We start from the raw sequence: 13834 nt of genomic DNA, 5'->3' as shown, positions 1-13834 counted from the left end.
GCTTTGCAGAATGTAATATATGACTTAATGATTTTATAACTTATAATGTCTGATGACAAAGATAAACTCACTTTTGTTTAGAAAAGTTTTTGGTGGGAATATTTTAGTTCTCACAATGCATTCCTTCTGTACCCTTCTCTAGGATTAAAATACTTGATGGAACTAAGAAAAATTTAATCAAATAAAAACATTCTGGTATTCAAGAGACTTAATGACTATATATTTAATTTCCACCATAGTTTCACTACCGATCACATACTTTTCAAATAAAGTCATTAAGTCAAGAACAGAACAATGGATGTAGCATGCCTCACTCATAGAATAAATTCATTTTATCACCCCATATGTTCCGATTTGTTCTAAGTAACAAGTCTATTACTACAATGTCTGTACAGAGGCTTCAGTGTGGGCGCCTAAGACTTCCACTGAGGGTCTACTCAACGGAAACTGGCTATATTATTGATAAAAGTACACGTCCATACCAGCTGAGAGAGAGAGAGAGAGAGAAAGAGAGGGGGGGAGGGAGAGAGAGAGAGAGAGAGAGAGAGAGAGAGAGAGAGAGAGAGAGAGAGAGGAAGGAGAAGGAGGAGGAGGGAGGGAGGGAGAATAAGAACGTTCCAGTTTTAGTGTTCTTCCTTCAAAGAAACATTTTGGAAATGACTGACGCATGTCTGGTACGCCTCGGCTTCTGTATTAATCTACTAAGCCAGTATGTACTAAGTCACTAAGAGGGTAATTTTTGATATTTAAAATAAATTTGTACTTTTAAACCTTTCCCTTCCTGATAGCCATGGGGAGGAGACAGAGGAAATTAGAGGTAGAAAGGGGGGAAGAAGAGAAGAAGAATTCACATAATTATGCCTTCCGAGAATAGACAACAAAACCCTAAACCTAAAGAAAAAAAAAGGAAGAGGAAGAAGAGGAAGAAGAGAAGGAAGAGGAGGAGGAAGAGGAGGAAGAGGACAAGGAAGAAGAAGAGGAGGAGGACAAGGAGGAAGAAGAGGAGGAGGACACAAATTAAATCCTTTTTTTCTTCTTTAAAGCTACACAGCCACACTGTAAATAACATGGCAGTTTGTGGACACGGCTCTGGCCACCTGCAGAGGCCATCATTCTGAGCTGCCTGACTTTTATAAAACCACTCACTTACACTTAAAGGGTAAATGAATTTTCAGATTGTTTCCAAAAAGCTGAAGGGGTTTAGCTGAGACAAGCTGTAACCTCAGAGCCACCAGTGGGTTACAGAAGGGCTGACTCATGCCAAGGCTGCTGCAGGCGCTGGGTCTTCTTTTCCACAATAGACAATCTTGCCCTGGCCTGCCTACTTCCACTACCTAGCAGACAGGCAGCATCCAAACCTTGCCTGACCTGCTGGACCACCCCCTAGAGAGGATGAGGACAAGAGTGGCCAGGAAAAGCACTTTGGAAACTACTTGCACCTAATAAAACATATTTTAATTTAACTAATGTGAAATCCAAAGTGGATTCCATCAGTCTAAATGGGGCAGATACTTTATTTATATTTATTTATACGAGATCTTAATTTAGGCTTGATTCATGCTTCATGAATAAAACTACCAGTCTATAAAATACATTGTACATTGGTCTTCAAGAGTCCTTATAAATCTTTAATAAACCAGTAGGACATGTAGCAAGATTCAATATTTGCCTTTAATTTTGTGAATAAACAAAACTTTTATAGACAAAGCTCAATAAAATTATAATCAACAAAGTAATATAATTAGAATTCATGCCTGCTTTTTTTATTTCTCTAGTCTGAAACTTCTCCGAAGAACAGATAAATTTATGACATTGACGGCCATATCAAAACCCAAAATGATGAGGCTGGGGAGATGGCTCAGTGGGTAAGAACACTTGGAGTAAAAGCAGAAGTCCCTGAGTTCAAATCCCTAGCACCCATGTAAGAGCCAGCAATGACCATGTAGACCCACTACTGGGAGGCAGATACACACAGATCCTGGGAGTTCACTGGCCAGCAAGTCTTAGCTAATACAGTGAACTTCAGGTTCAGCGTGAGAACTCCTCTCAAAAATAACAATAGTAAAATAATAGTAACAATAATAATGTGCACAGTGATTAAGGACTATACATCTGATGTCCTTGATCTGCATGTATGTATACAGGTGCACATATGTGCATACCCCAATTATGCATACAAATGTGATCTAGAGAGATGATACAGATAGAGAGTGGATAATTAGAAAGGATGGTGTACAGAAAGATAAATTGGTAAGAAACAGCTAATAAATAACACATTAGATAGAAAAGAGTATACAATAACTAGAACCACAAAGAACAGACTAACACTTAACTTTAATACTTTTACTCACATTACAGTCAACACTAAAACAACAGCTATATTGAATATGTAACACTAAAGGCGATGTAGGAACGAAATAGACACAGGTGCGTTTTTGGTTGATTATTCTTTAACTAGCATTTCTAGATGTTTTAGCAAATACCAGAGTCACCTGATGTCCTGCCAAACTCATGGGCACTTTCTGACTCAGAAGTGTCTACCACAGCTTTAGAGTGAGGACTGAGACTTCTTTCTCTAACACACACTCTGGAGAACCAGTGCACACAGTCTGGGGGCTTTGAGGGCCACTGGTTCAAAGATATGTTTCATATGTAACGTCACGTCCACCCTCTTGACAACGCGACACCGGGGAGTTTTCTTCCTCCAAGCAGTTTATTTCGGGAAGCTTGAACAAACCTTATTTTTCTTATTCTTCTTATTGGGGCCCCAGAGCCCTCTCCCTGCCGCCCTTATATAGCCTTTCCGCCCTGTCTGCAGTAGACAGTGCGCCGCTTCCTAATAGGTGAACTAAGTGAATTCTTCATTAGCATGTAAGCGTGATAACAAATACAGCACACTGCGCATGTACTAAAGTTGTTTACCACCAGAGAGCTGCATCCGGCCAGCACCATCTTGTAATGGAGATGAACAAAAGGTGGCTTACTACAATGTAATACATAGTTTTATTAATATTCTTCTAGTTAAAAATTGTACAAAGCACTTCCAGAATAATGTAATGTAGCTACTTTACATGTGATCAAAATTCAATATATTGATAGTTAGACATACTAAAAATTTAGGAGACAACTAAGAAGTGGATTGTCAAGTTTTTGTCTCAGACAAATTCATTATTAAACAAATTTATTCTCCAGGATTCAGAGGAATGGTCCTTCATTGCACAAGTAACAGAAGGAGTTTTCAGATGTTTTTTGTTTCTTTGTTTTTGTTTTGTTTTTGTTTTTTTGTTTTTAATACATAGGTTAAAAGGGACAGAAAGAATGTTTTGGGTGAGGAGGGTAGTCCTCTGAAGTTTCCATAACTTTATGAATTTTCAATACTCCATGGCTGCTTTGGGGGTGGTACTTTACACAGGACTGAGAATTTATATGTGGCACATTTATAATAATAATAAATTAGTTCAAGAGGACATGAGACTGGTAATTTGGTCATGGGTATTCAATGCTAATATAACAAACACACAAAAGCAGATCAACAGACAGGTTCTGGAGGCCTAGGAAAATCCTTCCTTTTTCCTCTTCTTTTAAGGAGCCTGTCTTCCACCTGCTGAGAGGAAGTCAGTTCTGTTGTCATACAGTAAAGCCTGGGTCACACTTTACACCTGAGGGCAAGCTACCAAGAAGTGCTAGAATATTCTGGCTAAGATTGCATTCTCATGTTTCACTGGTCTGCAAAATAACTTCTTACTATCAACTGAATATCTGTCACAATGCTTTACAAGGCTTTCTTTGCTAGGACCATTGAGTTTGTGGATAAACTTAGACCTATGTCTTCCATGTGGTTCAGATTCTGATTGGCTTTATTCCCTCAGCTGTTAGGAGCGAATTAAAGATAAAACACTAATTGCTATCGAAAGATTTTATCTTGTTTCAAAAGATTTTATCTTGTTTCAACAGTCATATGAAAAGTATACCAATAATTTAGAAAGGCAGGCCTCTTAAAGTGTAAATTCACATTGCAAAAGTGCTTGTGAATTAAAGCTGCACAATGTATTTATAACAACTACAGTAACAATAGCAAAAGCAAATGCTGTGTATGCTTTCTCATTGGTAAGCTCTATGTACTTTGCAACCCCACAGACAAGGCTGCACTATAGTTCAAACTTCACTAGCTATCTGATACTGGGGCCGTTTGCACATACTCCACAGCGTTACTTCCTAATACACAGGACAGAGGAATGAGCACCAGGAGGGGCTTACACCACTCCTGACTTTAAAATTCTACAGTCTTCCCTTACGCTTCTCTATACACGCCATGTACTCAGCAGTCGAAGGCATGGGCTGTCTATGGAATACTTCACCCAAGGGTGAGATCCAGTCTCTTCAATACATAGGACACAATCTCAAATATTAGTCCACAAACAAGCTTCAACATACTTAGAAGGGTTAAAAATCAAACAATCTGGAAGAATAGGGGGACGGAAGAGGGCTTATGGGACTTGCGGGGAGTGGGGACCCAGAAAAGGGGAAATCATTTGCAATGTAAATAAAAAATAAATAAATAAATAAATCAAACAATCTATATTCTTTGACAATAGGAAATGAGATTTGAAATTAAGAACAAAGAAATATTTGAGAAATTTATAAGTAGTGAATAATAATATTCCTAAATAACCAATGGGTTGAAGAAGTCACAGGGAAGTCAAGACACTTGGAGCAGAATGAAAGTAAACATATTCAACTTCACAGAATACACCCAAAGCAGGGCTTTAGAGAGAGAGAGAGAAATTCCCAATTTTAAAGTTGGTATATAGATTAATAGTCTTCATAATAAATCCCTTGACCCAAGGAAACTGAAAGTACTCCGTATCCCTTTAATATACTATATACTATTAGGTAAATAAGCCATCAATATGATTATTCTCGAGCCTAATACTCTTCTCATTTTGCCCATGTTAAGGCGCATATAACACATTTAGGAAAAAATAAAATCAGCAAGTGACCTTTCTCTTGGCAATGGCTTTTTTTTGGGGGGGGGGCGTCCTAAAAGTTAATGTGATGACTTAAAGATAGAATTACTAAACATGGTCTTTGAATTACAAGACATTCTGATGATCAGCTAAGAGTACATACACGTAGCAAAGAGATGGGCTTATCGTCTGTTTTATAGAAGAGGAAGCTGAGGCTCAAATTAAGAAAGCTCTCTGACAGACAGTGCCTGTCTCAAGTTCCATAACTTAAAATCTGTTATGTACACTGTGATCATTTCACTGACTTTTTCATATGCTTTGGTTATAATGAGGCAGTCTAGTCTAAATTCTAAACATTTTAAATCTGGATCCATTTTCTTATAGGCACAATATATAACAAACAGATGTGGCTGGAAGACTGTAAAATAAGTATAGCCCTTAAAAGATGAAACTTGCGCCCAATATCACAGTGTTTCTTACTTATTTGTCAGCTGTTAGGAGCCAGAACACTCAGGAAAAAGGCATAGTTTCACAAATAAAGAATTCAATATTACAAAGTAAAAATAGCGGCCTAAATAAAAAGTATAATCCTAGGGCTGGAGAGATGCCTTGGCCATCAAAGGCCAGGCTTATAACGAAAACGATAAAAACTATAATCCTAAATAAAACTGTTTTCCTCTTAATCAAGGCAGGCAAGTTTTCTCTCAAAATAACCTGAAAAACAAAATAACCTCTGGCCCAATCATTAACCTTCTCTTATTTGTTACCAGTTCCATTTAAATCTTTCCTTAAAGTCCTTGTTTATGTCACATGCACATCAGACAAGACTATGACTTATATGCTATCCTGCACAGTAACATCCTTTTCTTTTTTATTTCCTTATAGATTTGTACCAGAAACTACATAATGGCACTACTGTAGCACTTCTAACTATTTCTATAACGAAACACTCAATTCTTAGAAAGTGATGGAGAACAGGGATATATGAGTTTACTACACAAGTGAACTGTATTAGTTAAGTCACAGACTCTTAAAGGCTAATCTTTAAATATTAACAATGGCACATTCTCTCCTATTGTAAATACTATGTATAGTCTCTTTGACCAAACACAATATTCTTATATATTTGATGACATTTTTAAAAAAATTTTATACCAACAAATTTTAAGTTTCTCAACACAAAAGTACATATATGAAGAACTGATATGTTAATTACTTTACTTAATCATCTTCAAGATATATATCAAAACATCACATTCTACTCCATATATATATACATGAGAGGGAGAGAGTATAGTCATTAACTGTAAATAACAAATAAAAATAAGAAACATTGATTAATGATAAAAGTTCATTATGAGCCAAAGATTAGCCACCTCAGACACACAGACCTAATTATTCCATAAAATACATTAGTACCAAGAGTATGTTAAACTAGCCAAGAGACTCATTAGGAATTCCCAAACCAACTGAGGGATTCCTAATGCTCCCTTAGTTGTCTTAGTAGGAGACATCCAGCAGTCTTCTTGCAGTTTGGAAATATTCCAAGACAGGCAGAGTGTAGAACCTTGCTTCTATTTCAGAAATCAATGACCTGGAAAGATCTTATCCACATGACAGCTAAAGCATATATTATTATACCTATACATGTCCATTTCTTTTCTTTTCTTCTTTCTTTCTTTTTTTTTTTTTTTTTTTTTTTTTGGATTTGGTTTTTTTGAGACAGGGTTTCTCTGTATAGCCCTGGCTGTCCTGGATCTCACTCTGTAGACCAGGCTTGCCTTGAACTCAGAAATCCGCCTGCCCCTGCCTCCCAAGTGCTGGGATTACAGGCGTGTGCCACCACAGCCAGGCCCTACGTGTCCATTTCAACAGATGAATATTACACTTTTGTGGTTACATGTCATGGCTTTAGTTTATTAACATATCTTTAAAAAGATAGAGGACATTTCTATACTCAGGTAACAGATCCTTCCCTGTTGGTACTATTCTTGTTTACCTTCCAGGACTCTCTCAAGTTTATTAATAATAGAAGATTTTTAAGAGATTGTTTGAACTGGCCATAATGAAATGAAACCTAGTAACACCACGGAGAGTAGCCACACGGGCTGTGACAGCCACTGTGGCATCGTCATGATGCTTCAGAAGGCACAGTCTACATGAGGAACCCAATCAGAGGGAATGCATACTCTCTCCTCTTCAGCCTTCCTAGTCTGTAAGTTCAGCCACATCATGTGCTCATTTCTGGTTGACCAAGTGGGTTTCTGCTAACGATACCAAGAATTTGAATACATCAGACTGACATTATATCTAGTATACTATGGCATTTGCACATGGAAATTATTCTACCATGGATTTTTAATTCTTTGAAGCAAGGTGCACAGGAAAAGAGGGACATCAGCATATTCAAAAGACTTTGGCTTTCTTTTTTTTTTTTAATTTTTTTTTATTATTCGATATAATTTATTTACATTTCAAATGATTTCCCCTTTTCTAGCCTCCCCACTCCCCGAAAGTCCCGCAAGCCCCCTTCTCTTCCCCTGTCCTCCCACCCACCCCTTCCCACTTCCCCGTTCTGGTTTTGCTGAATACTGTTTCACTGAGTCTTTCCAGAACCAGGGGCCACTCCTCCTTTCTTCTTGTACCTCATTTGATGTGTGGATTATGTTTTGGGTATTCCCGTTTTCTAGGTTAATATCCACTTATTAGTGAGTGCATACCATGATTCACCTTTTGAGTCTGGGTTACCTCACTTAGTATGATATTCTCTAGCTCCATCCATTTGCCTAAGAATTTCATGAATTCATTGTTTCTAATGGCTGAATAGTACTCCATTGTGTAGATATACCACATTTTTTGCATCCACTCTTCTGTCGAGGGATACCTGGGTTCTTTCCAGCATCTGGCAATTACAAATAGGGCTGCTATGAACATAGTAGAACATGTATCCTTATTACATGGTGGGGAGTCTTCCCAAATACCAAAATTAAATCAGGACCAACTAGACCATCTGAACAGTCCCATAATGCCTAAAGAAATAGAAGGAGTCATAGAAAGTCTTCCAACCAAAAAAAGCACAGGACCAGATGGCTTCAGTGCAGAATTCTACCAGACCTTCAAAGAAGAGTTAACACCAATACTCTTCAAACTATTCCACAAAATAGAAACAGAAGGAACACTACCCAATTCCTTCTACGAAGCCACAATTACGCTGATACCAAAGCCATACAAAGATCCAACAAAGAAAGAGAACTTCAGACCAATTTCCCTTATGAACATCGATGCAAAAATACTCAATAAAATTCTTGCCAACAGAATCCAAGAACACATCAAAACGATCATCCACCATGATCAAGTAGGCTTTATCCCGGGAATGCAGGGTTGGTTCAATATACGGAAATCCATCAATACAATCCACTACATAAACAAACTCAAAGAACAAAACCACATGGTCATTTCATTGGATGCTGAAAAAGCATTTGACAAAATTCAGCATCCCTTCATGCTTAAAGTCTTGGAGAGAACAGGAATTCAAGGCCCATACCTAAACATAGTAAAAGCAATATACAGCAAACCGGTAGCCAGCATCAAACTAAATGGAGAGAAACTTGAAGCAATCCCACTGAAATCAGGGACCAGACAAGGCTGCCCCCTTTCTCCTTATCTTTTCAATATTGTACTTGAGGTACTAGCTCGGGCAATTCGACAACATAAGGAGGTCAAAGGGATACAAATTGGAAAGGAAGAAGTCAAACTATCATTATTTGCAGACGACATGATCGTCTACCTAAGTGACCCAAAGAACTCCACTAGAGAGCTCCTACAGCTGATAAACAACTTCAGCAAAGTGGCAGGTTATAAAATCAACTCAAGCAAATCAGTGGCCTTCCTATACTCAAAGGATAAGCAGGCTGAGAAAGAAATTAGGGAAATGACCCCCTTCACAATAGCCACAAACAGTATAAAGTATCTTGGGGTGACTCTTACCAAACATGTGAAAGATCTGTATGACAAGAACTTCAAGACTCTGAAGAAGGAAATGGAAGAAGACCTCAAAAAATGGGGAAACCTCCCATGCTCATGGATCGGTAGAATCAATATAGTTAAAATGGCCATTTTGACTTTGGCTTTCAAATACCTTGACAAGCCTGTTCCTTTTCAGGGCTGGCAAGGTAGCTCAGTGGGTAAAGGGGCTTGCTGTCAAGCTTGACAAGCAAAGTTCAACCCCTGCGACCCTTGTGATAGAAGGATGCAACCAACTCTCAAGCATCCATTTGGCCCCACACCTGCCTCATGGCACGGCTACAACTCATTGTCTCACCACAATAAATACATGCACAACACATCATCAAAGAATATTCCTTTATCCTTTAGAAGCAATTAAGATAATATGTTAATGGACTACATTCTAAGATACAAACAACACATGGAAGTAACAAATGCCAGCACATGGCAGGTGGGATCTGTTGTGTATTAACCTCAGCTTTGACCAGGATGCCCTAAGAGAAGACTGATTGTAAACACCATCTTTGGCTAATAAACATCAACACAAACAAACCAATACAAATGACACAAGAGGAGTCTTGGTTATTCCTAAAACAACTGTGCTTACATTTTTGGCGTGTGTCCTCTTTGAACCCAAGACCATAATGCATTGAAGCTAAAACACGCAAGGCCACAAGGAAAGGTGAATGGAGGGTATTCCACAGGTGGATGAAGGCCGGGGACATGAGCTCCCACCTAAGATAGCCCTGGGCTCCTGGCCACATCACCAACCTCAGCTGAGGTCCCATGCACTGCAGGGAGAGTCAACCCAGCTCCTAACACACAGAATTAAAAGCTTTGTTTAGTTACTGAGCTAGAGATTGCTTTTTATAAAATAGATAACTGAAATAGGACCATAACTATGATGTGGAATTGTTTTATACTTTGATAACAAACTATATGCACTGAGAAGCTGTCAATGAATGAATACCTGAAAAAACTCATTATAATTTCAAATCACAATAAGTTAGACTAAATTATATAAAATTATGAGAAAATACTAGTGTTCATTTTACAACAGTTTAAAAATACTGATATATATGTAAAATTCCTACTCAAAAATTGATGGAAAGTTTTACTCCACTAAGATCGATGCCATGATAGACATGAAATACCACAACTGATCTTAAATGAGACCCGCATGTTGAATTGGTGCCATCCTGAAAGCAGTCAAAACAACAAAGGTAAAATTGAAAACCTGGAGTGAGGCTGACACTTTAACCTTATCTGATGCTAACTGTGAAACAATGCTGGAGGGCTCTGAAACTGGATCTATGACAGCTGTGGGGTGATGCAGACTCAGCGTCCACAGCACAGACGAACGGGAACCTTCTTTAGACAGATGATTTCTGGTGGGTGGTTCACTATAATAAATGTTAATGCCATCTGTATTTTATTAATATTGAATTTTTAGGCATATTTAACATTTTAGTACCGTTGTGTTAAATACAGCGTTTCATTAATAATAATTCATCAAGTATAAATAAATGAAGAAGGTGATTCGCTTACAATGACTTGTTGAGTTACAAATGTACTGGTAGACTCAATGTGGCACAGCAGCACACTGTGAATTCAGAGTACACAATCGAAATGGGGGCTCTTCTTGTTGCTGCAGTTGTTATTTTTTGTTTGTTTGTTTGGATTTGGTTTTTTTGAGACAGGGTTTCTCTGTATAGCGCTGGCTGTCCTAGAACCCACTCTGTAGACCAGGCTGGCCTCGACCTCTGCCTCCCAGAGCTGGGATTACAGGCGTGTGTGCGCCACCACCGCCCGGCGGCTGCAGTTGTTATTGTTGTTGTTATTATTCTGCTTATGACTACAGTGCCTTACCTCAAAAAGGAGTCTGGTAATAGTAACTGCGCTTAGAGTTGGTGAGAAGCTTAATGAGTTCACATGGAAGAGAGGATACAGATAAGTCACGTGAACACTTGTTATTCAACAATGATAAATAATGATACAGGCTCAAAAGAGAAATAACATTGAACAAACTTTCAAGGGCTCTAGAAAAGGCCCAGGAATGAGAACATAAACATAAGGGACCGCATACAGCCTGGGAAACAGTAAGACCCAGCACACTAACAAAATTCTAATGGAAACAGAGCTGAAGACATCATCTGATTCACCTTCTATTATGTGCCTTCCTGGTGCTTTCATATTCTTTTATTTTTGTAGTGTGTATGTGTGTGTGTACACACGTGCACATAAAACAAGGTCTTACTCTACAGTGCTGTTGGCCAGGAATGCATCATATATAGCTGGCTCACCTAAAATTTGTGATGACCCTCCTGCTTCTGCCTTCCAAGTGGCAGAATTATTGGTGTGTGAAACCATGCCTGGCTTTTCCACAAATACAGTCTAGACTTTTTTACACATGGTCTGCTTATGTATAACTTTACCATTCCTGATAATATCTATGACTTCAGTTAATTTTGTCATTCTATTCTAAATTCTAATCAGGCTTTACTCTTAAAAATACAGTTAAAATGTCTTTTCTTTTAAATATACTTTAGGTATAGTATGATGAGGAATATAATAAATGTATATAGTTCAAAGAGCTGTGACAGATACACATACATATACATATTTACACCTAGAATATAACCTTGAGAGTTCGATGTCAACATGACCAGTGTCATTCCTCCTTGCCATGTCCTGTCCTGTCATAATAGCTGTTCTGTTATCAGCATAGCCTGGGTTTGTTTGTCCTAAGAATCTGCATGCATGGAGTTATACGGTATGTTCTCATTAGGCTAGAGTTCACCATTCAACACAAAGTATTTTTGAGAGACCAGAAACTGTTAAAGTATATATTACTATTCTGCCTTTTTTTTTTGGCTGATAACTAGTATTCTTGATTTTTATTCTCCACACAATCTGTTACCCACCGAACTGTTGATGTAAATTTAGGTGACTTCTACTGTTTATTCATTAAGAGCTCTTAGGGCATAAATGCAACAAGTCTTGGGGGGCAAAGGTTAAGTGCCTGGACATAGTGGGTCATAGGATATATGCACACAGGATACGATCCTACTTTTCATTACATGTTACAGACATACTGGCAACTTGTACTTAACAATTCTGGTATTCTACATTTTGCTTACATTTTTTTTTCAATACTTTTCCTCCCCCACCTTTTCTTCCTTGTTTAAAAGTTAATCTACTGGTTATTTGTGTTAGAGTTTCTAGTGCTGTGATGAAACACCATGACCACAAGCATTTTGTTTACACTTCCACATCAGTCTATAATTGAAGAAAATAGAGGCAGGAACTCAAGCAGGAACTGAAAGCACTTCTTACTAGCTTTCTCCCAAAGCTTGTTTAGCCTGCTTTCTTATAGCATCCATCAGCCCTGACTAGAACCACCCACAATGGTCTCTTCGGCCCTCCCACCCACGAATTGCTAAGAAAATGTCCTACAGACCTGTTTACTGGAAAATCTTATGGCACTATTTTCTTAATCAGTAGCCTGGTCAAGTTGACATAAAAGTAAGTACGACAGTATCACAGTGGCTTAATCTTGTTTTATGGAATATAACGAACATTTTTATGGTTTATCAGCCACTTACTTGTTTTCTTCTCCTGAATGTTCAAGTTCACCAAATCGTAATAGAATCTATTTAACTTTGGACAGTACATTTCTGGATCCAAGTCTTTTATAAAATAAATTTTGCAGATAGTTCGACAGTTAGTTATTTTCTCAGTTTTGCTGAAGTCGTCTACTTCTTTACAGTACAACTGATAATGGAGTGATAGACAGAACAGTCAGCATCCCAATGGACACCTAGTAAATCCAGAAGACAAGGTAACCTGAAGCAAGCTCTAATGAAGAGCCTGGTCACTGGTCCACACTAGGGTGTGCTCTACTCCTTTGATGATCTGACCTGATGGAATTGATTTCTGGTTTAATACCCCTACTCCCACCCTGCACTGTACCTCACATAACTACTATATTTATGTATATATACTGAGTATTCTCTCAACTCCTGATTTTCAAAGTCATTAAACTGGGTATTATAAAGGAAGGGGCACACAATATATGCCCCAGGTTGTCAACAGCTACTAACAGGTCCTTTCTAGCCATTATTCTTAAATCATGTAGTACAGGTTTAACATAGCAGGGTCTTACTTTATAAGCTGTGTACTGTTAGACTTGTTAAGCCTGGTAGACAGCACATAGACATCTGACTACTCCTAGTCTACCCACACAGAGACATCTGTCTTTGTCTTGTTTGGACAGTGTTGACTACCAGTCAGTAAGCAAACTGCAGTGAAAAGGAAGTGCAAGCTTTATTAGGCAGTGATGAATGGACTGGATACTGAAATTTAACCTGGTAATAAATAGTGTTGCCTAGACTTTATTCTTCAAAACAATATACTGCCCAGCTGCTAACTCACTCAAACCTTAAATCACGCACAAGCTTACACGTCTCCCGTCTGGTAGCTTTTGAGGGAGAACGGGCTGGAAAACACATTGTCAACCAACACTTTCCTCCTTGCTACTAAAATATTTCTATTTTTTGCAGGCTTTCCTATCTTACAAATGTTAATCACCAATATTACACTTTTAACTTGGGCTAGCCACATTAGCTAGGAACATCTGGTATATCACAAGGTATTACTGTATGAAGATCATTTGTAGAAATAATAAAATTGAAAGTAGATATGACTTCCAATGCTATAATAGACTTCCTTATTTGGAAAGGCTATGGAAAGACAGCTAAGAATAAGTTAATTTCTACTGCTCCTGGATATTTCTCAAAATGTTTGCCATTATTTAACTCAATCTCTACCACTTAAAACTACCATTTACTGAATGATCTTTT

At 38.1% G+C, this 13834-nt stretch overlaps 1 protein-coding gene across 4 annotated transcripts in view; it reads right to left on the bottom strand.

Moving 5' to 3' along the window:
- Cwc27 (CWC27 spliceosome associated cyclophilin) overlaps positions 1-13834 on the bottom strand; it is a 180172-nt gene that overhangs the window by 102894 nt on the left and 63444 nt on the right. The gene's annotated exons all lie outside the window — the stretch shown is intronic.

Source organism: Apodemus sylvaticus, chromosome 16, assembly GCF_947179515.1.
Source record: "Apodemus sylvaticus chromosome 16, mApoSyl1.1, whole genome shotgun sequence".
NCBI lineage: Eukaryota > Metazoa > Chordata > Mammalia > Rodentia > Muridae > Apodemus > Apodemus sylvaticus.
This window is presented reverse-complemented; position numbering and strand designations above follow the sequence as displayed.